The 25,956-nt window shown below is 41.0% G+C and overlaps 1 long non-coding RNA gene across 1 annotated transcript in view; it reads right to left on the reverse strand.

Moving 5' to 3' along the window:
- Positions 1-2,230: 2,230 nt before the first annotated feature.
- The window catches only part of LOC144320080 (uncharacterized), a 30,776-nt gene continuing 7,050 nt past the window's right edge, over positions 2,231-25,956 (reverse strand). The window contains exons 2-3 of the long non-coding RNA XR_013385663.1: positions 12,554-12,668; positions 2,231-2,586 (exon numbers count right to left, since the gene is read on the reverse strand). This is a non-coding gene — a long non-coding RNA (uncharacterized LOC144320080). The remainder of the gene's footprint in view (positions 2,587-12,553; positions 12,669-25,956) is intronic.

Here is a 25,956-nt window from a genome sequence, read left to right on the forward strand (position 1 = left end):
TATGAAATGTTAAAATGTAATTTAGGTTAAAAAATCTTAATTAACTTAAATTATAGTCTGAAGTCATATTCCAGGCTTTGATCCTTTTATCCTGTGTGACACAGCAGGGGCTGCAGGTGCAGCTAATCCAGCTGCTGTGTTTGCATAAAAGAAAGAAAGAAATGGTTGATTGGCTCACTGGACACCCCTTGTAGGGAGATAGATGTATGCACAGAGGGAAACCAGTGGGATTTGCTTCCTGCTCAGAAATTCCTGGATGATGCTCTTAAACGTAGAGCTGAGGGGGTATTGTGGGTACTTGCACCCATTAGAAAATAAAGCCCAAGCTCCTTAGGGCAACATTACGGCTCTTCAGGACATGGCCTTCAACATCTCCTCAAGCTTAGGGAGATGTATGGTGCAATGACAAGAGTGTGGGCTTCAGAGTTAGATGCTAGACTCTCACCTCCCTTGCTGGCTTGCTGAGTGTTCCAGGATTAACTGAGTCTCGGTTTCCTCAGTGTGCTTTGAAACCAAAGTAGTCACTCTGACCTTCCTGGTGAGGTCAGATTGTCCCATCACCCTTCCACATCTGCCCAGATGTACCCTTCCTCTTCCTCCATCCTTCCTAAAATAGAAGGGGGGAGCAGAGGGATCCCTGGGTGGCGCAGCGGTTTAGCGCCTGCCTTTGGCCCAGGGCGCGATCCTGGAGACCCGGGATCGAATCCCACGTCAGGCTCCCGGTGCATGGAGCCTGCCTGCTTCTCCCTCTGCCTGTGTCTCTGCCTCTCTCTCTCTCTCTCTCTCTGATGTGACTATCATAAATAAATAAAAATTAAAAAAAAGAAGGGGGGGCAGAGAGAGAGAAGGAGAGAGAGAATCTTAAGCAGGTTCCACACCCAGCACAAAGGCCAATGCAGGGCTCAGGCTCATGATCCTGAGATCATAACCTGAGCCAAAACAAAAGTTGGACACTTAACTGACTGCAGCACCCAGGCATCCCCTCCCTTCCTCAGATCTGTTACTTTTACTTCACATGGCCTTTCTTCCTTACACTCCTTCCCATCGAGGAGACTGAATGTGCATTAGTGGCATGGGCTGCATGTCTCCCTTGCCCCCACTTCATCCCTGGCCCTAGTAGAATGGTTTGTAGTGTGGTATGTGGTTAAGTCCTGGATACAACTTTGCTGAAATAAATGTTCACCAACAGTTTTTGTCATCCATTTGGCTTTCTTAGCAGACATCAACAAAAATAATGAAATACTTCAGTGAGTCACAAGGAGAGAGGGGAGGTGAAGGTGAGACATAGCTTTGTAGCATAGGTGCTAGGTTTGGAAACACTGAGTTCAACTCCTGGCTAACTACTGACCTTGGACACATTACCATTCTATGCCTCAGTTTCCCCTGTAAAATGGGGATGAGTCGCTGTGAGGAAAAAATAAGATAATGAATATAACACATACTTAGGAGAATAGGTACTTAATTAGCATTAGCTATTGTTCCTCTAGCAGATTAGTTCTAGGTGAGGACTCCACACATATGGCCTTCAATGAAGGTCTTATTCTTTCAGGAAATGAAAACTGAACAAGTGTAGAGAAAGGCTCTCTCCTCATGTTGCCTGAGGTGGAGACCAAGAGATGTCTCCAGAGGATATTTCCCATAGACAGTTTTTGCATGACTGGGGGGCAGGGGGATGATGAATGGTGAATACTGTGCACCAGCCCCATCACACTGCTGCCTGTTTCACCACATCAGGAGGCTGCCAGCCTCTGAAGCACTGTCGCCTGTAACATTTTCAGAAGCTACCCATCATAAGGACTAAATCCCATATCCATTTTTTCTTACAATAGTCCATAATAACATTTGTTAAGCACTTATGATGCATCTACTGAGGTGTTTTTTTTTTTTTGCATAGGTAATTTATTTAATTCTCACAACAATCCCCTAAAGAAGTTTCTATGAGTATCTCAGCCTCACAGAGGAGGAAACTAAAGCATGAGATACTCAAGTCACCTACCTAAGGTGAGACGGGTAAGAGATGGTAGAGACAGGGTTTGTACCCAGGCTGGTTCAGCCTGGACACTATGCTCTTTACCCCTGGCCCTACTGCCTCCCCCCATTCCTGATGTCTGTACTTCAGGGTCTGTTACGAGTCCACAGACACCCCCCTGGCTGCCCTTTCCCACGAGGGTACTCTTCTCTTTGGTTCATTGACTCAATCTCTGATCCTCTATTGAATGGTGATAAAAGGTAATACATTTCTGAACTTTAATGTCAAACAATAGTTTCTAATGTGGCCATCATTTCAAAGGGAGAATCATGATTTAAATGAAGCTTAGTGAAGCTTAATGAATTCACTTGTCAGGTGATTCTCCTAAGGTATAGGGTGAGTTAAAAGAGAATTGAACACAAGCCACACAGATTGATGTGATGCCTTTGCTTGAGGCCTGCAAGAGTCCAGTGTGAAGGCAAATGAAAAGAGCCAGCTGCAAAAATGGGCAGGCACACATTTCCTTTCTTCCGTCAAATGGGATGTCCTCACTCTCTGTCTTCTCAGATGTTCTTCCTGCCCTGTGACCCTGCCCCTGGCTCTGCCACACCACACACCTGCAAGAGAGCAAGAACCAGTTTTTCAGTAAACATGCTGCACATGCTTCTTGTGAACCCCAGGGTGGAATCAAGCTTTGGAGGAGGAAAGAGAACAAGTGAATTTTATTATTCTTCAGAGCATCTTCAGAGCATCTTCAGAGCACTTGTCTTAGAGAAAACACCAGTGGTACTCTGGGCTGTCTCTTATGCCTGGGAGGGCCAGGGGAGCATTCACTGCCTCAGGGGAAATCTCAAGAGACTATTTCTCCCATTTGATTCCAGCCCTTTCTCTAGTAGAGACTCTAAATTGGGCTAAGTGGATCATTTATACAAAGTTCTTTCTCTTTGGAACCTGATGGTTTAACTAAATCTACTTTGGGGCAAGGGTATTTTTTTCAAACTTTACTTCTTTCTGTTAACAGTTGTTTACCATGCAAATTCCCAATGTATAAACAGGATAGGTGTTAATAATGCTCCAGAAGTTATTGTGGAAAACCATTTGGCCTCAGGCCACTGTATATAACATGCTAGGACACATAGTAGAGTTACTTAGCCAACGTGCCAGCAGGATCTAGGGGAGTCAAGGCACCCTACCCAGCCTCTGCCCTGCCTGTTCAAAAGGTTTCTCTGTTTCCTTACTTTTGACATGTTGGGCAATAAATATGAGAGCTTACTGAGATGTCAGCTTTGAGAAGCGAGATTCTGTGTAATGCTGCATATGTCGTGCTCCAGACTTGAAGCCTTTAAAGTAATCAAACATATAAGTACTTGAAAGGCTGAACAATGAAAACTATGAGCTGAAGAAAGTTTGAAACAAGATGTGACAAGCCTCATACAAATTATTCATAACTCCATTCTGATTCATAGCAGGAGTTAAAACAGCCTATAAGCCCGACTCTGCAACTGGTTAAGTGAGAGCACTGGTCTGCTGATTTGCTTCCTCCAATGAGGACAGGGTGAATGGAGAGGCCTTTGGGAGAGAGATCACTGCAGATAAAAATTATCCATCAAGGCCAAATGGTCTTTGGCTGAGTCTCAGAGATTTGGTGACCACAATTGGACTATAACCAAGGAAAAGGCTGAGGAAATTCTCAGCCATAGGCCACCTGGATAGACTTTTCAGGGGTGGTGGCCCCTTGTTTGCCTTTGCCCACATACCGCAGATTGTCTCTGGAAAACATCCCATAGCCCAGTTTTCTCAGGGTGATGAACTGTCTACTTCCAAATTACCTAGGCCACTTATTAAAATACACATTTCAGGTCTTACCCCAGGCCCCATATTCAGAAACTGTGTCAGTACAGCTGGGGTTCTGCTCTTCTAGAAAATATTCCCGATGTCTCCTCATACTTAAAAGTTTGAAAACCACTGCTGAAGCCTAATAGGCAGATACTTTCTTGGGCTCCGGCAGAATTTAATCTCTTCTTTAACTCAGGATGAGGAGGATCTGTTATGGTCCAATTGGACATAAAATGGGCAAGAACTTGATGCATCTCAGAGACTTACCCAGTGGTTAGAACAACAAGCTAGCAAGTGTTTACTAAGCATCCTGTCATAGAAGGGGTGTTCAATGTTTGTAGTGTTTGTTGATTTGTTGTGATGTCATCACTGAGAGGTACCCAAGTCATGTGGCAGCTTCTTGTCCTCAAAAAACTTTTATTCTGGTTCAGAAGTTAAGGCCAACACTGATGAAACACTTGTGAATCTTCTGAAGTAATATGTAATTTAGTCCTGGATGGCCTGCTGTAAAAAGTTAAATATTTGATAGAAACAGGCTAGCATCGGCAGGGGAAGCCTCACAGAGGAGATGGGATGTAAGCTGGATTGTGAAGAATTTGGTAGATTTGGGGCCTGAAAAAGAAGACAGGAAGTTCCTGGCAAGGGGAATGTGATACCTGGAGGCCCAGAGGTAGAAAAGGGGTTGCGGAGCTGATGGCCCCTTAGGAAGATCAGGGCAGCCTCAGAGAAAGAATATGTTGGGAAGGATGTGGGATGGGCTGGTCACAAAGGTCCTGAGAAGCCAAGTAAAGGAATGTAGATAAGGAAAGGGAGCCACTGAAGCTATTGAAGGCTGTTGAAGAACAAAGATAGCATGATTTCATGTGCCCAGCAAGGCCAGGAGAGTTGTTACACAGGACAGTTCTGGATCTGGCAGGGAGAGGGGTATCACATCAGTCCAATATGCTGGAGCCAGAAATGGAGTTGAGTCAAGGTCATGGACTGTGGAATCTACAGTAGACAGGGCCAGGGCTACACAGGCAGGGCGGAAGGCCAAAGCAGACACTGAAGCTAACAAACAAGGAAAGACTTGGCAAAGCAGAATCTGTGGAATTAGTCTGGTTATCCTTGGCGAAATGAGGCTCATGGGATATGTTCTTTGGAAGTCCTAACAAAAAGTCAGTGTTGGGCCTTAAAGGGCCACCCCACATTGCACGGACACGGGCTGGGGCCAACTCCACCCAGCTGTGGAGTTGGATTGGTTTTATAGTTGGGATTGGTTTTCTTCTGTGTGGGATGCTGGCAGGACCATTCCGGAGTCTGCCCAGAGCTGCAGTGTAAAGTGACATTAGACCAAGATGTGTATGGTTGATTTCTAGGAAGTCCCCATACCCTGTTTTGTGATGTTCATCAATCATCAAACCATACTTTGAGGAAATTCACATCATAGATTCAGAGAATGTTCAAATACTAAGGGAGATTTGAGATTTTAGCTCAGGGATACCAAAGAGATTTTGTCTCTTGTGCCAATTCCAATCATGTGATGGTGGCTGCCTGGAGTTCTGGATCTAGTGTTGGTTCTGCAGGAAAGAAGGGACTGATTGATCAAGGATGTTTGCCAGGAGTGTGGGAGGAGCCAGTAAATGATGGGGCCGGTACCGCCTATTTGCCATGTCTGCTTTGGTCCTGACCTCCCCACCTCCTCCTCTAGGAAGCTTATAGATGTTAAGTGTGTGACCCACAGCAGTTTGAGGACTGAGCCCGAGGTCCTCTCTCCTAATCTCATATATTTCCCTCTGGATCACACAGCCTTCCTACCCTCCTACTCACCACAAGCCTGTCACACTGACTTCATTTTCTCAGTCCCACCCTTGGCTTTTACTAGACTGTGTTAAGAACTTGGCCACAGAACTAATTTGCACAATGGCTAAACTTGTTTCACATGGGATCCAAGCTCTTGGGGAAGGATTCTAGGAAGAGGAATGGCAGCTTGATTGAGAATTCCCCAGTGCTGGGAAATCCAAGTAGGAGGGGGGCTGGCAGGAGCTGATCGAGAGCAGTGGGGTGAATGAGGAAGCAGCAGTGGATTGCCATAGTTGTCATAGGGTTGAAGGTCAAACATGGAAGCAGGAGGGGGAGAGGTGGGCACGTGGTTGGAGAGGGGAGAGCCCAGTGCTTAGCAAACAACCACTGACAGAGGTTCTGGACAGTTCATGGGCAAAGGCCCTTCTGATAGAATGTGGGCACGCAGTGTACATTAGCCAGAAAGCCCACTGTGTGTAGAGTGTTTTGTCCTCATGGCCACACTGGCTGTGAACATGTATAGCTCACGGTTTGCAGAAATAGGAAGTGAGCTGGGTCTCTGAACAGTTAACGAACACATGGACATCAGCAAGTGGCTAATCATATTACAGATTCCAAATCTCATCTCTTTCCTGGGTCGAGAGAATGCATCCTTAAGGGAAATAGTATTTAGGAGACAGAAAAGGGTTATTTCTTTCTGCTTATTACCCTGTTCTGAGATGAAAAACTGTCCGCTTTTAGCATCTAAGCCCATAAATCCAACCTTATTCCTAAATCCTAGAGTAGAGGCCAGCTCTGTGTGTTGTTTGCTCTTGAGTTGTGTGCATGTTTTATTGAGGAGTCAACATCAGAGGAAGGGATATGTTTGGAACTTATTTTTTTTTAATTTTATTTATTTATTCATGAGAGACACACACAGAGAGAGGCAGAGACATAGGCAGAGGGAGAAGCAGGCTCCCTGCAGGGAGCCCAATGTGGGGCTTGATTCTAGGACCCCAGGATCATGACCTGAGCCAAAGGCAGACGCTCAGCCACTGACCCACCCAGGTGCCCCGTTTGGAAATTTTATAGCTGCATCTGTCACTTCTCTTCACCAACCTTTTCTCCTTTCCCCAACCCTGCCTTTTGCTAAAAGAATTGGTGACAAACTGCTTAAATAAATGTTCAGTCTGCTAAGTCCAGACTACCTTCAATTGCTTGTGGTGTTTTGAGACATAAAATGTTATTTGAAGCTGTTCAAAGAGGTTTCCAGCACATGCCCAGGCAGGGCCATAGGGTGAGCAGAGCTCGGCTCTAATGCTGGCTCTATGAGGCTAATAACAGGGTAACATAGGTCCTGTCTTACCACCAGCTTCAGAAATTAAACCTGCACTTCTGGGGCCTGGCTGGAAACCACCAGCTCTTTCCTCTGCCAAACAGGAGCTGTGCCCTCAGGGACTAGCTGCAGAGCTAGTGTGGCCACTTTGGGGCATTAAAAACAAACTAGCAGTTTAAGTCATCTATTGCTGTGAGCATTGGCTGCTGGCAATGAAGCCAGAACCTAGAAGAGGCTGGTGAAGAGTCACCTGCTTCTCTCTTTAGTCTCACAGCTACCCTCCAGGAGCCCTCTGGTAGTCCCCCCGCCTCCCAATCTGTGGTTTTGCTTTCCTCGGTTTCAGATACCCATGGTCAACTGCAGTATGGAGGTAGTACGTATTGTCTGATTACCCGTAGCAGCCCAACATGACATCCCAAAGCAGGCATCACTGCCCTCACTGCATCTCACCACGTAGACATTTCATCGTCTCACATCATCACAAATAGAAAGCTGAGTGCAGTGCCATAAGATAATTTGAGAGAGACCACATTCACATAACTTTTGTTATAGTATATGGTTGTAATTGTTCTACTTTATTATCACTGTTGTTAATCTCTTTGCCTAATTTATAAATTCAATATTTTGTTACATGTAGATAGGGGAGACACCATAGGGCTCAATACTATCCGCAGTTTCAGGCATCCACCAGGAGGGTCTTAGAATATATTCCTGCTGATAAGAGGTGAGCCCACTGTAGGTGCTGATTAAATTTACTTAATAGTCTCACAACCACTCTAGGGAGTAGGGAGGGTACATCAGGCTCATTTAACATGAGAAAACCAGGACACAGATTTATTAAGGTTTAAGGTTACATTGAAGTCTAACATTTGGGGATCCCTGGGTGGCTTAGCGGCTTAGCGGTTTAGCGCCTGCCTTAGGTACAGGGTGTGATTCTGGAGTCCCGGGATCGAGTCCCAGGTCGGGCTCCCTGCATGGAGCTTGCTTCTCCCTCTGCCTGTGTCTCTACCTCTCTCTCTGTGTCTCTCGTGAATAAATAAATACAAAAAAAAAAAAAAAAAAAAAGGAAGGACAACTTAAAAAAAAGTCTAACATTTGTTTTTTGCTTTTTTAAAAAATTTTATTTTCCAGTTTTACTGACATACAATCAATGTATAACATTGTATAAGGTTAGGATATGCAACATAATGATTTGATACATGTATTTACTGTAAAAATGATCCCCACACTAGGTTTAGTTAACATCTATCCCCTTGCATAGTTACAGCTTTTTTTATTGTTGAGCGAAGAACTTTTAAGATCTACTCCCTTAGTAACTTTCAAATAATACAATACAGTATTAATAATTATAGTCACCATGCAGTACATGGTATCTTCATGGCTTACTTATTTTATAACCAGAAGTATGTGCCTTTTGATCCCCTCTATCTATTTTGTCCACGTCCCCAAATCACTACCTTTGGCAACCACCAATCTATTCTCCATTTCTAGGAGTTCAGGGTTTTTTTAGATTCCACAAAGAAGTGAGATCATACAGCATCTGTCTTTCTCTGAGTTATTTTACCAAAGTCCTAACATTTGAAAATGGAAACCCAGCCTCTATGTATCTGTAGAAATGATTATTTAAGTGAATTAAAAATAATCAATGCTATTTTAATTATACTGCTCCTTTCTGAGGAGAGATCATTATAATGCAAATGAAAAAAATCTTAATACTTTCTTGCTTTCTTTCTGAGAGAAGAGAGAAACTGAAACTAACCATAAACACTTAGCCACATGACATATCAACAGTTTCTACTGTTTCCCTTAAAAGACTTTTCAAGCGTTACATATTTTTACTTTTAAAACACCAAATCTGAATTCTTTGTTATGATTTTAAGAAATCTCATGTATGCATTTATTAAAAAATAAATTCATAGTGGAAACCTGGCAATTGCTCTAAAGGCAGAAAACAAATGTCATCCTCTAGTAAAAAGTAGAAATAACTGTTTGCATTGCCATACTTCCTCCAATTCTATTTTTCTATGCCTACATATGTTTCTTTGAACAAAATTAACACTTTGCTCTGGACCCTTCGGAGCCCTAGTTTTTTCCACTTCACTTTACATCATCGTATTTCTGTAACATTTAGATTAAAATACATTATTTTTAATGACTGCATAATATTTCACCATTCCCTTCTTGAAACTGTTTTTTGGTTTTGTTTTGTTTTGTTATTTAAATTTAAAAAATTGCTGGGTCATCTCTCTCTCTTTCTTTGTTCTCTTCCTTAGAATCTTCTAAATCTCTTTTGTGGAACCTCTCCAATTTCTAACAGTGGGAGATGCCCAAGAATTCAGTCCTAAGGCCTCAGGCTGCTTCTCTTCTCCAAATGTATTCACCTGCCAAGTGATCCCTCAATTACTATAGCTTCAAATACCATCCATTTACTGCCAACTCCCCAATTGTATCTTCAATGCTACATACAAGTGCAGCTGCCTATCTGCCACCTCTGTGGCATCTCTGTGACATGGGTATATTAAAGTTAATAAGTCTAAAGCTAAACTCCTAACTAACCTGCACCCCAGGTTTCCATCTCAGCAAATGGCCACTCCATCTTTGACCTACACAGGCCTCCAAACTTGTCTGAGGTTTTCTTTGACTTTGAAAATTATTTTTATTTTTATTTCTTTTTTTTTTTTTTTTTAGATTTTATTTATTTATTCATGAGAGACACAGAGAGAGGCATAGATATAGGCTCCCTGCAGGGAGCCTGCTGCGGGACTTGATCCTGGGACCCCAGGATCACGACCTGAGCCAAAGGCAGACACTCAACCACTGAGCCACCCAAGTACCCCTAAAAATTCTTTTAAAGAAGATTTTATTTATTTATTTGAGAGAGAGAGCATGAGCAAGGAGAGGGGCACAGGGGGAGAGAAGTAAACTCCATGCTGAGCATGGGCCTGACATGGGGCTCAATCCCAGGAACTTGAGATCATGACCTGAGCTGAAGTCAGCCTCTTAACTGACTGAGCCACCTAGGTACCCCTCTTTTTCTTTTCTTTTTTTTTTTTAATTTTTATTTATTTATGATAGTAACACAGAGAGAGAGAGAGAGAGAGAGAGAGAGAGAGAGGCAGAGACACAGGCAGACGGAGAAGCAGGCTCCATGCACCAGGAGCCCGATGTGGGATTCGATCCTGGGTCTCCAGGATCACGCCCTGGGCCAAAGGCAGGCGCCAAACCGCTGCACCACCCAGGGATCCCCCTCTTTTTCTTTTTAAAGATTTATTTATTTGTTATTTTCAGAAAGAGAGAGAGCACAAGAGAGCACATGGGTAAGCCAGGAGAAGGGGCAGAGGCTAAGGGAGAGAATCCTCAAGCAGACTCCTTGCTGAGCACGGAGCCCAACTTGGGACTCTATCTCACGACCCTGAGATCATGACCCTGAGATCACAACCTAAGCTGAAACCAGGAGTCAGATCCTCAATGGACTTCACCACCTACTTGGCTCTCTTTGACTCTTTCATATCATACATCTATTCCTTCAGAAAAACCTACCAAATCACCTTCATCTAGTTGATTTCAATAGCTACTGAATAGGTTTTCATCCTGATTCTTTTCTGGCACCGTGACAGTTTATGCTCAACAGAGTAACCAGATAATGTCATTGCTCTGTCCAAAACCCTCACAAGGATTACAGTCCCACAGCTAGTAGAAGTGATGTGCCGTCACTGCCTCTATCCCCACCTCTCTGACTCATATCTACTCTGTTCCAGCCACACAGGCATCCGGTTTGCTCTTCCTTGGAGCTTTTCCCAGCTGTTTCCTAACCTGATAGGCTCTCCTCTCAGATAGCTGCCTATCTGGTTCCTCTTTACTTCAAGTTTCTGTTCAAATATCATCTTACCTGTAAAAGTTCTCCCTGAGTAATCTTCATAAAGAGCTATCTTCCCACCCAGGACTCCCTCTCTACACTCTTACTTATTTTTATTTTTGTCCATATATGGAGTATATGTATGAGTTTCCTAGGGCTGCCTTAACAGAGTACCACAAACTGAGTGGCTTGAAACCACATAAATGTATTCTCTTCCAGTTCTGGAGGTTAGAAATCTAAAATCAAGGTGTTGGCAGGGTTGTTTCCTTCTGAGGGTTCTGAGGGAGAATCTCTTCCATGCCTCTGTTTTGGCTTGCCGGTGACAGCCGGCAATCCTTGCTAGTCCATTAATGTGGATGCATCACTCAGTCTCTGCCTCCATCTTTACATGACTGTCTTCCCTCTGTGACTTTTTCGTATTTCATAAAAGGATGCCAGTTATACTCACCCTATTGCATATGACCTCAATTTAATTTAATCCATGTACAGTTACTTGTTTCTAAATAAGTTCACATTCTGAGTTAGGACTTTTAACACAAATAAGCCTGTAACAGCACTCAATATATCTACTTGTTTATTTGATTACTTTTTATTAAATTATTTGGGGGTCTTTATCCTTTCTTATTGGGCATTTGGGTTGTTTCTGATTTGGAGCTATAATAAACAATACTGTAACGTATCTCCAAACGTGGTTTTTTTTCCCTCTCATGTTGGTATTTTTTTCCTTAAGGCAAATTCTTAAAAGTCAAAGACCCTCCAAGAGTCCAAGAGATTAAATATTTTTATGTTTTATATATACATCCTCACTTGAACCACATGGACTGAAGGAGTATTCATACATTTTTGAACACCATTTACAGACCTACCCGTCTTTCATGAGAATGCCTTCCGATATTTTTGCCATTGGTATAGTTACTAATTAGTTTGCATTCTCTCAGGGAATAGAGTTTCCTATTACCTGGCTCATACCTACTGGACCTGGGCCAGATTCAGAAGGTGAAGGCAATACTTTATGGGCTCGGTGTAAGGGAACCAATCGTCTTTGTGAGGTTGGGAGAGATTGTGCCCATTAAATTCCTCCAATTTATGGAGGGCCACATGACCCAGTCAAATCCCCTAGTTAAAAAAATATATAAATATAAGATGATCAGACAAAAGGCCACTCAGCTTAAAGCTATTATTTTGTCTGGAGCAAAAGTGAGCAAATGATACTGATTGTTTATGAAGTGGGCTGGACATTGTAGTTGGTCAGCTGAGGTCTCTGAGTACCAGTGCTGCTGATGGATAATGCCTTCCTTTGCTGAAACCTCCCATGGTTCTGTGTAATAAACCTTCACATCCGGTAACAAATCTTTAGATCCAGTAACAATTTGTGCACATATGCTGATGGTAAGCCTGAAGAAAACTTGACTAGCCAAGCCGGTACAATATTGCTTTGCAGAAGGGATATACCTCTTGACAATCTCACCAATAGTTATGCTTGGAAGCTACTGGGTCACCATGACCTTACCAATTCTGGAGGTTGTCATGAAAACTTTTTTCTGGGGGTTCAGTTCAACAGTAATAAAATGGTAGCTCAGTGTCCATTTATTGAATTACTGTTTCAAAAAACTCAGTGCTTCAATGGTCCTTACTTATTGTAAACAAAGTTCACACTAGTAAACTGAAAATTAGTTGAAAGTATTGTTTGCTAAGTAATAATCTTCATTCACTGGGAATTTACCTACCATTGATCTCAAATTATTTAACAGTGAAATTGCAGCTTTACTATAGGTGCAAAAGTCCTCAGACTTACAGAATTTGAGGATCCATATTGTCTCCTTGAATCTATCATTTGATTTCTGTTGTTGTCAATTGTGTGAGCTGTGGCCGACTTGAAACACTTTGATGTTTCCATGTAGTATTGACCCCTATGTAGAAGACAATAATTCTCAGTTAAATAAACAGGAACAGAATACTGGTACCTATAGTAGGAACAATTTTAAGATGAGCCCAGTGAGTCACACTCACATAATCCTCTCTTCTTGAATGTCACTGGGGCCTGTGAGATGCTTTTAGCAAATAGGATATGGTAAAGGTAATGGGATAGTCACCCCTGTGGTTATGTTATTGCTATGTAAGACTCCATTGTAGTAGATTCTAGAGAGAGATTGTCCTTCTGGCCTTGAAGAAGTAAGCTACCACGTGGCAGTGGCCTGGGGGGAGGGGACTGGAGGCAGAGAGTGGCCCCTAGGTGAGAGCTGGCAAGAAAAATAGGACCCTAGTTTTGCATCTGCAAGGAACTGAATTCTGCTCAAAACCATGTAAACAGGGAGAAGGCCTCCACACTCCAGAGAGAATGCAGCTGGATTGACACCTAGATTGCAGCTTTGAGACCCCAAGCCTATCTCCTGACATGTAGAATCTGAGATCAAAAATGGATGTTGCTTTAGGCTACCAAGCTGGTAGTAATTTGTTACTCAGCAACAGAGAATTAATACGGTCTCCTTATCAGGGTAGTATAAGAGAGCAGGTTTAAATCTCAGCTCTGCTATTTATTAGCTATACAGCCTTGGCAAATTTTAACCCCTCTGAGCCTCTTACCTTAACTATTGAGATAGTTCCTGTTTTTCAGGGTGTGTAAGATTGAATGAAATAATGTAGTAAGTTACTTAGCATAGTATATGACACTAATAAGTTCCAGTAAATGTTTTTCATTGCTGGCAGAGATGGAACATTTTTAGTTCCATAATGCTAAACATTTTCATCATTTCTTTTCTCGATGTACCCCATGTTTTGATGATTTTTGTCTATCATTTTAACTGAATTTATTAAGTAATAACTTATTTTCTTGTTTATTTCTAGTTATTAGCTACACAGAACTTCTGATCGGCTTGAAATAGTAACAGAATAATTATAATTAAGACAATTTGGCGAAGAGTAAAGACATTTGATGTTACAGTTAATGGAATTTCCATTAGCGTTTGAAATACTGGAAAAAAGTGATTGAACCTTATTGGACTACCAGATTTGGAACCACAAAGTTAGTTGATTGATGGGAAGTAGACATTGAGTGACTTTCTGTAGTTAAGCAAGGCAATCATGACTTGCCTTTATATGCCACCATATTTGCTCAGGTAGTATTGGACAGGTGAGATTGGCTGGGAAAAAAAACAAGTTCAAGTGAAAGAAAAAAGTGCCAAGAAAGGAAAAGAAAGATATTGAATAAATATTAAAACTACTTTAGATATTTAATTCTTGGAAATTAGCTTTAGAATGCCTGAAGTTTCAGGAACTGTGTCATGTTAACATTTGAGTTGTGGTAAAGTAAATAAATATATTGTATGGATGTTTTGCATTTATATTTAAATGTTCTTATAATTTGTTTTGTGTATAGCAATATTTGAAGTATGGTTACTGCTCTTTCAATAGTGCTTTATTTCCTCTTTGAATATTATTTAACTGCATTTCATTTTTTTATTAATATCAAGGCCTGATGTATTCAATTTTCAGCTGAACACTTTTCAAGTGGATTACATACTTGATAGAAAATTGTATTGTATTTAATAGAAGTTTCTTTTATACAAGTTTACCAAAAATTCTGATAAACAAGAGATAGCTGTGGCCTAATAAACTATTTCATCTCGTCTAAAAGTATATTGATTTTTTAAATGCAGAAAACAAAAATAAAGCTTAAGAAGTACATTTGAAAAGTTAAGATTAAATAAATAGTATTTTCCAGTGTATACTATGGATGTACCCTGAAAAACATAAGTTCTGTGGTACAACACACACACACACACACACACACACACACACACACACACACAGTACACATAACAGGCACACAATACATACAACACCCCAGAGAGCACACACAAAACACATAACTGGCAACCCATATTAGCATATTAAGGGCTCTGAGAAGTCCCACAATAGAGAACTTTTGAACTTTGTTTAATCATGTTTTTCTGAAATTAATCTCAGAATCCTTTCTCCCCCTCCTCTCAAGTGACTTTGATTCCTGATGACACAGCGCTTTCTGGAACACAGTTTGTGAATGACTGCTCTAGGAGATATTCCCCAAGGAGTTAGCTGTTATGTAGGATAAGTATAAGGTGCCCTGAACATTTATAGGTAAACATTTTAACCATTAAAACGACTCACAACACCTCCAAACTATGTAAAGAACGTTGAGGAGTGTGGTGGGTACTGAAAACCCTGTTACTTCCTGTGGAGTCCATGTTCTTTCTTTTATGTACAGATGAAGCCTGGTTTAGCTGCATTACCATTCTCTGCTCATGTAGGGAGAAAGGTCCCCTTGGACAGAAAGGTGGTCCCCTTCCTACAAACTGAGTCGGTCATCCCAGGTTGAAAGTCCCCTTCCCGTGCTCCATCAGCAGCCTTTGACTTGACAGCATGATGTGGAGCAGTGGGCTTTTGCATTCCTGATCCAGAGGATCAGGATCCAAAGGCAACTCCTATCAGCTTTGCCCCACACTGTTTATTTCATGGAGAAGGACAGAGGAATATATTTCAACATTTCAAGAATGTACAGTAGGGCTTGGAGAGTGCTTACTCTGAAGATTAAAAAGGTTTTATCTTCATAAGGAAGCTTTGACATGTGCTGTCAGGATGCCAGACCACAATTCTATATAAACTTTCCTTAAGGTTCAACTGACAATTTCTCAGGCACTGGGAACATTTATTGCCAAAATGAGAATGAGTCTTGCATAGTTGGAGGCATTAATGTTTTATATTTTGAATAAAAGCATGATTTTCCAGAGTGACTTAAATGCAATTAAATTGAGTATTCTGGGAACTCCTAGATAGGCCCTTTATTAGTAGATTACCTGCTTATTAAGGTACAGAGTAATGAAAGAATTCACTAAAAATTATTTTGCATCATTCAGTTCATTCAGCATTTGAATACATGTAAGGTATTTTGCTGTGTACTTTGCTTATCTAGATGTTCCATCAGTAGAAAGTAAATAAATGATACCATCATTCTTCCAAGATAATTTCCACTCATTGAAGGTCTTATTTGGTGGGCATGGCAGACTGAACACATACCAGAGTCAACCTGTCTGCCTTCTTAAACACACAAATCTAATGAAGCTGGAAAGTGGCAAGTAGCATTAAATGAGGTCAGTTTCATGGGAATTTTTTTTTCATGGGAATTTTTAAATGTTAAAAGACAACATCTATTTAGAAATTCATTTCTGATAAATAAAAAGCATTTCCTCATCACCAATGCTGAGCTTTGCACCAGTCTCTTTCTAGCCTTTTTAGTGTACTGTCTTGCATTGAAACACCAGAGCTGATACTTTGAGATGCACATGTATGGTTCAGGAAAATGTGTTGCTGGAGGATATTTCTGCCCTACTAGAAGTTCAGAGACAGGAACTTCCTTAGCTTTTTATTCCTGAGATCGTTTCTAGAGATTCTGATCATTTCCAGAACCTCAGTCTAGGTGCTGGGATTCAGAGGGTTACCGTCTAGTTGTTAGTGGATTGTAATGGTGAATTTTATATGTCAACTTGTCTTTGTGAAGTTATTGTTAGATGATATTAACATTTAAGTCAATAGACTTTGATTCAAGCAGATTACTTTCCAGAATGGGGGTGGGCCTCATTCAATCACCTAAAGACCTTAATAGAACAGAACCGATCTGCCCAGAAGCAGGGGGAATTCTGCAACATTTGCATTTTCCTGGATGTCTAGCCTGCCAGTCTACCCTGCAGATGTTGGACTTGCCAGCCTTCATAATCATCGGAGCACATCTCTTAAATCTTTTTCTCTATATATGTACCAATCTTATTGGTTCTGTTTCTTTGGAGAACCCTGACTAATACATGGGTGGATCTTTACTATGCCTCATGGTCAAACTCACGAGCTACTTCATAAAAGCAACCTGGATTGGCAAGCAAGACTTTTGGCAATCTGTCTTGGTCTCAAAATTTGGCTTTGATCTTTTCCTGGAACTTAGCCTCTGGGTTCCTTTCTGAAAATCCTGGTACTGACCCTTGGACTAGCTCCTTATATCCCCAGTTGACTCCGCCTTTTGAGTAACAAAATAGGCTCCCTTATGAACATGAATCCCTTTGGCATTTTTCTCTCCAGCTAAAATTATTTGGGGTGTACTCCTAACTTTATATAATTTAAGAATCTCTTCAGAATTTAAGCTGTAAACATATTCTAACAAGATACAAAGTTAATCAGTTTATATTAATTCTCAAACAGTATTTCCTTGTACTTATCCTATTCAAGTCACATAGAGACGAGCCTGTTCTAGTATAGTGCCATTTTATATAATTTTGTGTGTTTCTACTCATCTCTTTATACTAGATCCTATGCTGGAGGAGAGATCCTATAAAATACCAACTGCACAATGTCATTTGTGTAAATGCAATATATGTGTCGATGATCTAGCTCTGAATGGTGGTGACATATGTATTATAGTTATGCTGCTCTCATGTTTACTGAATGCTTACTATGAGTACAGGTATGCCAACAGCCTTGACTGAGGGACGTACTAGTATTAGCCCCATTTTGTAGATCAGGAAACTGAACAGCGCACAAGGGCACTGTACATAGCAAATACTCCTTGAGATTGTTGGACTGTACTAGTTGGGAGGTATTCCTGGTGCCCTACTGATGGTCTTGAGAATCTCTCCTTCTGCTTCCATCCACAAACGCAATAGCATAGTGATCCCCTAAGCCTGCCTTCAAGGACAATTACCCTGAGGAGCAGAGCAGATGGCTCTTTGCTTCCCATGAGAAAGTAGAGCTGTTCAGTCTTAAACGTTTCTGGCTGATTCTCTCTTCTGGGGTCTATTTCAGTGTCTGATTTGTTATGAATCTCTTTTTCTCTACCCTGCCCTTCCACAAATGACCCCTGTTTTGCTGACTTTCTGTGTCCTAGTCCTTTTCCAGCAAACATTAGATAATGTCCCAGAGGGCTCGGTGTATTGAGGCTGTCGCTGCGCCATCAGAGAGCTTGTTCACTTTCGTCCCAGCTTCTTGATCTACCTTGTTCTGCAAGACCAAGGGCTCCGGATAGTTGAAGTTTTCTGTCCATACAAAGAAGTACACTGACTCCTCTTTTCTGATTTGCACATAAGATGATTTAGACTCTTTTCACATCCCTGGTTCTTTAACCAAAGTCCAACATTGTGGATTTCATTTAAATATCACTTCAATGAACTTATTACAAGTTCTCAATGGTTCTGGTTAAATTCTTTCTTAAATTTGAGAGGACAGCCTTCTCTTGCTGTGATACACTGAAAAATCTTCCTACAGTCAAAAGAGCCTTTTCCACACTGTCCTTCTGAAGCAGATTTAGATTGCCCATTTAACATATTCCTTCCTTTTGTGCCAAAGCATGCTTGTTCTCTGTGTGTCCCTTTGTCCTACTAGATAGTAGAAGTCTATTATACCTGGAGTCTATGGCATCATAACTGTGAAATAGCTTTAAAAATAGTACCCTCCAAAAAGAGGTGGCTACTACAATCCAGTGCATTAATTCCTGTTAGAATTGCAAGGGTTGAATCTTTCTAGAGCTGAGCAGACAGGGTTTTCATGGTCAAGAGGCAGGAGTAGGCAGGAAAGAGTGGATGGACTGGGAGCTCTGAGACCCAAGAGCAGGGCTCTGGAGTCAGAAATAGACAATCATTCCTGATGGCCACTGACATGGACGCTGAGGAAGGATTGGCCAATTTGGAACCAGGTCAGAGGTGCAGGGAGCCAGAAGTTGAGGTGCCAGGGACGTAAGTGGAGAGCTGAGGAAAAAGGCTGGATATGGATTCTGATCCTAGACTGAGAAGACAAAGAATTCTGAGGCCCGGAAGCCTCTACACTGGTGCTTCCTCAGAGAGATACGGTTCTTCTGAAGTGATAAAATCCCCATTCTCTGGGGATTTAAGGGCCTGATCCTACTGGAGCTAGGACATGGGAGCTCTGCATACCAATGATGATACCCCAGATAGTATATTCATGGTCTTTTCTAGAGAAGGAATTTGAATATTCCTAGAACACTGAACTGAATTGAATTGAAGAGTAGGTGGGTGAGAGGGAGAAAAGGAGAGAGAGAGATTGAAAGAGATTGAGAAGGCTGTAGTTGGGTTGAGGCAACTTATCTCTGAAATTTGTATTTTAAAATTTAGGCATTTGTTGATGTGCTTATCTCCAATCATAACATTCTATTTGGGAAAAGAAAGGGATCTGTTTTATCAGTCAGAGATTTCAGTTTGACCATCTCATTTGCTATTCTGTTCACAGCAGAGGAAAACTGAATAAATTGTATAACTGGAATAATTAAACTTCCTATTTCGGGGCAGTACATTTGCCAATTCTTTCTTAATAGCCCTAGAACAAATTCACTCATTGTATGGTGCAGAGGGTGGGAGTGGTTAACGTAACTTGAAGAGTAGATCTATGCGAATTGGAAAACAGAGGCCATACAGGTCCAGAGATTAGAGAGATACAGATCTAGAGAAAATAATTTTTGAAGCATCTTTAAAGATATTATTCCAACTTAATCCATAAAGATAATTATAGCAACCCCTGCTTATTTTGCAGATACCTCATCGTTCTGTCCCCTCTTAAGAAGAATCATCTCTTTGATAGGATAACTTTCATTTACCTCTATTGTGACTAAGATTCCCACATATAAACCTGCATAATTAGAGGCCCACAGGAGATCTACATTCCTTCACTTGGTTTGCCTCTCAAAAACTCTCATTCATTTTCAGTTTCCCTGAAATGACACACATGCCTTCCCCTTCATTGTGCTCAGGCCCCCAACACCCTGCCTCAGGGCAGTGGACTTTCTGGAACTTTTCCTGAGACATGGCACCTCTATCTGAATGCCCTGTGGCCTGAGTTCTGGTAAATAATGAAAGGCGTGTGTGGACTTGTGAGCATAGGAAGATTTTTGACTTTGTGCTTTTTGTCAGTGGGAAGCCTGGGAGGTTGGCCCTGTTTCAACCTCTAGATCTTTCTTTTTATGAAGATAATGATGATCACAGAGTCATATTGTTGGCCTCCCTGCAGGCACTCAGAGCCAGGCAGCCTGATGTTCTAATGTTCCTTTGCCTTTCATTTGAAAACGACATGTAGAGACACATAGACTTGGTCAAGATAATTTTGAAAGAATCTTTCAATTTAATTAAATGATATTTAATAATAATATAGTTAGCTCATTTGCATAGTGTATTGCAGCATAGAAAGGACTTTCACATGTATTATGCCATGCACTACTTGAAACATTGGACCTGTGTTCATGATCACAGAAGTATTAAAGCAAATGTTTTCCATTTTCTCTTTTGGGAATATGACAGTAACTGAATATTTGCCCTTGACTCTTTTGCATATGCCATCCTATTTTTATACTTTTCATTATATATTAAATCCTTTCTTAATCTAGTGCCTCTCAAAAGTCCCTTGTACTTGTCCTTCTATAGTTCAGAGCTTAAGCCAAATTTGGATTCAGAGCCATCTTTTTGTTAATTTCCTTTGTAAGAAGAGGTGTTGTTAGCAATCTGTGCAGCTCATTCTTCGGTTTGACTTGCAACTAGCAAACTCACAGAGCTAGAGCAAAGTGCAGGTGGTCTGGCCTCCAGGATAACATTTCCTCTTCTTTTCTGCAACAAATTACATCTGAAACAGTCCTCCAAAAGGATTATCTGATGCAATTTTGACATTTGGAAAATATAAATAGACTTCAAAGGATAGTATGGATGAGCAGAGATTTTTCTGAATGAATATATGAGAGAGAAAAAAGTATTGAAATGGGAGCTGGATCCCTAAACTCGAGTTGAAGAACAACTATTTTCTTTGTCCCCACAGCCCCCAAAATACTGAAATGGGCTTCATACCAATAGCTTCTCAGTGGGCTATACTGAGTGGGGAGTCTAGGCAAATAAGACGAGGGACAAAATGTGCAATATTACCAGAGTACCCTTTTATTGAGTCTAACAAACTCAAAGTATGTGTATGTGTATGTATATATGTGTGTATGCACGCATGTTTCCAAGCTCTGCTCACTGAAAAGACCTGGAAACAATGATCATCTGGTAAGTGAGCATCCCTAGTGCCCAGATTGTAGTCTTGAACTATCACTTTCCCGTAAAGGAATCTAGAGAAATAGCTACTTCCAGGTTTGGGGTGGGAAATGAAGGACATGTGTCTGGAACATCTTGTCATACTAGAGCATGAAGAAGCTATCAAAGATCACCAGGATTATGTAAAAAACACTCTGGAGCCAACTTGAAGAGACTTCTGGTGGCCAAGGAGGGGAAATTTTGAGCTTTAAAACAGATAATAATTATCATTATTTGGAACCCATCAAATTATTTATTCATTCATTTTTAAAAATTTATTTATTTATTTTAGAGAGAGCAAGATAGCAGGAGCATGGGAAGGGGCAGAGGGAGAGAATATTCAAGCAGACTCCTGCTGAGTGTGGAACCTGATACAGGGCTTGATCTCATTAGCCTGAGATCATGATCTGAGCCAAAACCAAGAGTCAGATGCTTAACCAACTGAGCAACCCAGACTCCCCAAACCATCAAATAACTTTAAATCCATGACTTCATAATGATAGTTTAAAAAAATTGATCCCCTTTGGAGTATGATAGGAAACCAGTTATTTTTGTGAAAATTGATAGATGAAGGGATAGAATCATTTATTCTGCTTTTCCTAGGTGAATGGTATCACCAAGTAACCAAATAGTAGATGAGGGAAAGCATATATCTATAAAAGTGTTCTGACAGATGGATTCATCAGTAGAAAAGAAATGCTAGAAGTAGAATATTGCCATTCTGCACCCCCTCTGAATTAGTATAACATCAACAGCTGTTACTATCACAAAAAGAGAGACACGCAGACATCACAGGGGCTCTTGAGGAGAGAACAAATCAAAACCAAAATCTTGCAAAAGATTAAACCGAGGACTGAACAGTCCTCTGGATCCAACTGCTCATTTGTAGGACAGAGGAACATGGTGAACTACCCCATGCATGTATAATCAGCAAAGTCCTGAAGGTAGGAGGACTATGAGCCAAACTTCCAGAGTAGTTGCAGGCAAAAGAAAGAGATGGAGGAAGGAACCTATGGAATATAAAAGACTTAAGAGACATGTCAAATTTACAAATGGGTAATGCTTTACTATAGCATATATCTAGATACTATAGCATCTAGGGACAAATGCTTATGTGATAAAACTGCAAAGTAACACAAGGATAGGATTCCTATAAAAGTTAGGATAGGAGGTACATTTGTGAAGAAGCCACATGGACCAGCATGGGACACTTCAAGGGCTTTCAGGGTGGCTGGCAAAGTTCTATTTCTTGACTTGGGGATGGTGGTTGCTAAGGTGTTCACCTTTATACAAATCCATTATATGTACACTTTGTGCAGTTTTTTTTGAGTCTATGCTCTATCGTCTCATGGAAAGTTTGAAAGAGAAGAAAATCAGAAAAACAGTTTTTAGTTTTACATTATGTGAATACATAAAGGGCTTTGCTGGTCAAGAGAAGTTTGTGTCAAGATGAGGTACAGTGGAATGGAAAAGAACATGAGCCCTGGGGCCACCCCAACAAGGTCCAAATCCCAGTCTGGCCACCAACCAGCTGTGTAATCCTGGGCAAGTTACTCAGCTTCTTTGCATTTCAGTTTTCTCATCTGTAAAATGGATTATAGTTTCTGCCTCAGAGCATCATCATGAGGTTTTAAATGAGATGATACATGTGAATGTTTGAAATATTGCCAGGTATATAATAAGAATGCAATGCACGTTAGCTCTGTTATTTCTTCCTATTTCTTAAAACTTGCTTTTCTCTGCTGTTTGTTTTCCTCACACACTGCAACATTATCTCTTTCTTAAAAATCCTTGGTGGGCAGAAGGAGGGGAGTATCTTCTTCTAGCTTCATCTCTGCCTCTCTTGCCCTCCTCTGCTTCCCATTTTGTATTTAAAGACTCCCAAAGAGGCATCTGGCAAGATAAGGAAGAAAAAATCCCAACCAGACAGTCAGAATGTGTTCAGTGATGAGAGAGGAGGGAAAGAGAGTTTTCTTATTTGCCACTGGGCCCCCAGAGTCTAGAAGAGCATGTCACCACATAGGCACGTACTAGACATTTGTTGAAAAGATGAATGATATGCCTTGCAGAACACAATTTAGAGAGTGCCGTTCAAGTGTCTGCTTTTTGCATGAAGAGTCTGAAATGGTCCAGGACTTTGTTTCTGCCTTCCTCCTGCCTTGCTGTTTTTCTTTCCTGTTGCTCTATATCAGTATCTGTGGCTTTGTGTGAGCCAGTTGGCTTAAATTTAGTATCTGTTCATAAAATATGTATATTGCACTTGTTTTTCCTTCAGAAAGCTACATGCTGACACTAGCCATGTGCCTGCCAGTCATCTTGCTGCTGTCCCTTGGAGCTCCTTTCTGCCCTACAGATCCATCTATCCTATCCCCTTCTTCCTCTGTTGCCCTTCTTGTCATTGTTCTCTCTCTGTTTTTTTAAAGATTTTATTTATTTATTCATGAGAGACAGAGAGAGAGGCAGAGAGAGAGGAGGGCAAAGACATAGGCAGAGGGAGAAGCAGGCTCCACGCAGGGAGCCCAATGTGTGACTCCATCCTGGGACTCCAGGATCATACCCTGGGCCAAAGGCAGGCGCCAAACCACTAAGCCACCCAGGCATCCCTTGTCATTGTTCTCATAGCTGGCTCCTTCCCATCTGATAGACCCAGTGTAGGGAGTCCACTGCAGCAAAACCTTTTGAAGCAGCCCCTCACAGGTAAATCTCTCAGGTTGAGTCCATCTATTTTTCTTCAAAGTACTCACCATGTATATACTTGTGAATAAATATTTGTTGAATACTTGGAGGAGTAAATGGTCATTATAACAAATGTTTAGATACAAGAATGGAAGCATGAGTGTGAGTTGACTTGTTTCTTGCTCTACCATAACTTTCATGAAGGTGCTATGACTGCTCAGCTTGCTAGTTTTTAGTTCTTGGTGGCTACTCAAGAAATACTTTGTGAATGGGGGCGGGGCAAGATGGCAGAGGAGTAGGGTCCCCAAGTCACCTGTCCTCATCAACTTACCTAGATAACTTTCAAATCATCCTGAAAACCTACGAATTCAACCTCAGATTGAAAGTGGAACACTAAAGAGAGAAGAGTTTGCATTTCTAACAAGTACAACTCGTTTTTAGCCACTCTACACTGAGCAAAATGACTAGAAAGAAGAACTCACCACAAAAGAAAGAATTAAAAACAGTCCTCTCTGCCACAGAGTTACAGAATTTGGATTACAATTCAATGTCAGAAAACCAATTCAGAAGCACAATTATAAAACTACTGGTGGCTCAGGAAGAAAGCATAAAGGATTCAAGAGACTTCATGACTGCAGGATTTAGATCTAATCAGGTTGAAATTAAAAACCAGTTAAATGAGATGCAATCCAAACTGGAGGTCCTAATGAGGAGGGTTAATGAGGTAGAAGAACAAGTGAGTGACAAAGAAGACAAATTGATGGCAAGGAAGGAAGCTGAGGAAAAAAGAGGAAAACAATTAAAAGACCATGAGGAAAGGTTAAGGGAAATAAATTACAGCCTCAGAAGGAAAAAAATTTACATTTACTTGGGTTCCGGAGGGCACTGAAAGTGACAGAGGACCAGAAAGCATATTTGAACAAATCATAGCTGAGAACTTCCCTAATTTGGGGAGGGAAACAGGCATTCAGATCCAGGAGATAGAGAGGTTCCCCCCTGAAATCAATAAAAACCATTCAACACCTCGACATTTCATAGTGAAACTTGCAAATTCCAAAGATAAAGAGAAAATCCTTAAAGCAGCAAGAGACAAGAGATCCCTAACTTATATGGGGAGAAATATTAGATTAACTGCAGACCTCTCCACAGAGACCTGGCAGGCCAGAAAAGGCTGGCAGGATATATTCAGGGTCCTAAATGAGAAGAACATGCAGCCAGGAATACTCTATCCAGCAAGGCTCTCTCTCATTCAGGATAGAAGGAGAGATAAAGAGCTTCCAAGATAGGCAGATACTGAAAGAATATGTGATCACCAAACCAGCTCTGCAAGAAATATTAAGGGGTACTCTGTAAAAGAAAGAGGAAGCCCAAAGAAATAAGCCACAAAAACAGGGAATGAATAGGTATTATGATGACACTAAATTCATATCTTTCAATAGTAACTCTAAACATGAATGGGCTTAATGATCCCATCAAAAGACGCAGCATTTCAGACTGGATAAAAAAGTGAGACCCATCTATTTGCTGTCAACAAAAGACTCATTTTAGACATAAGGACACCTACAGCCTGAAAATGAAAGGTTGGAGAACCATTTACCATTCAAATGGTCCTCAAAAGAAAGCAGGGGTAGCCATCCTCATATCAGATAAATAAAGTTATCCCAAAGACCGTAGTAAGGGATGAAGAGGGACACTATATCATACTTAAAGGATCTATCCAACAAGAGGACCTAACAATCATGAATATTTATGCTCCTAATGTGGGAGCTGCCAAGTATATCAATCAATTAATAACCAAAGTTAAGACAAACTTAGATAATAATACACTTATTCTTGGTGACTTGAATGTAGCGCTTTCTACAATTGACAGGTCTTCTAAACACAACATCTCCAAAGAAACAAGAGCTTTAAATGATACACTGGACCAAATGGATTTCACAGATATTTACAGAACTTTACATCCAAACACAACTGAATACACATTCTTCTGAAGTGCACATGGAACTTTCTCCAGAATAGACCACATACTGGGTCACAAATCAAGTCTCAACTGATACCGAAGGATTGGGATTGTTTCCTGCATATTTTCAGACCATAATGATACCCAGACCATAATACTTTGAAACTGGAACTAAATCACAAGAAGAAATTTGGAAGAAATTCAAACACGTGGAGGTTAAAGACCATCCTGCTAAAAGATGAAAGGGTCAACCAGGAAACTAGAGAAGAATTAAAAAGATTCATGGAAACTACTGAGAATGAAGATACAACCATTCAAAATCTTTGGGATATAGCAAAAGCAGTCCTGAGAGGGAAATACACCACAATACAAGCATCCCTAAAAAAATTGGAAAAAACTCAAATGCACAAGCTAACCTTGCACCTAAAGGAACTGAAGAAAGAACAGCAAATAAAACCTACACCCAACAGAAGAAGAGAG

This window comes from Canis aureus, chromosome 9 (genome assembly GCF_053574225.1).
Source record: "Canis aureus isolate CA01 chromosome 9, VMU_Caureus_v.1.0, whole genome shotgun sequence".
Lineage (NCBI taxonomy): Eukaryota > Metazoa > Chordata > Mammalia > Carnivora > Canidae > Canis > Canis aureus.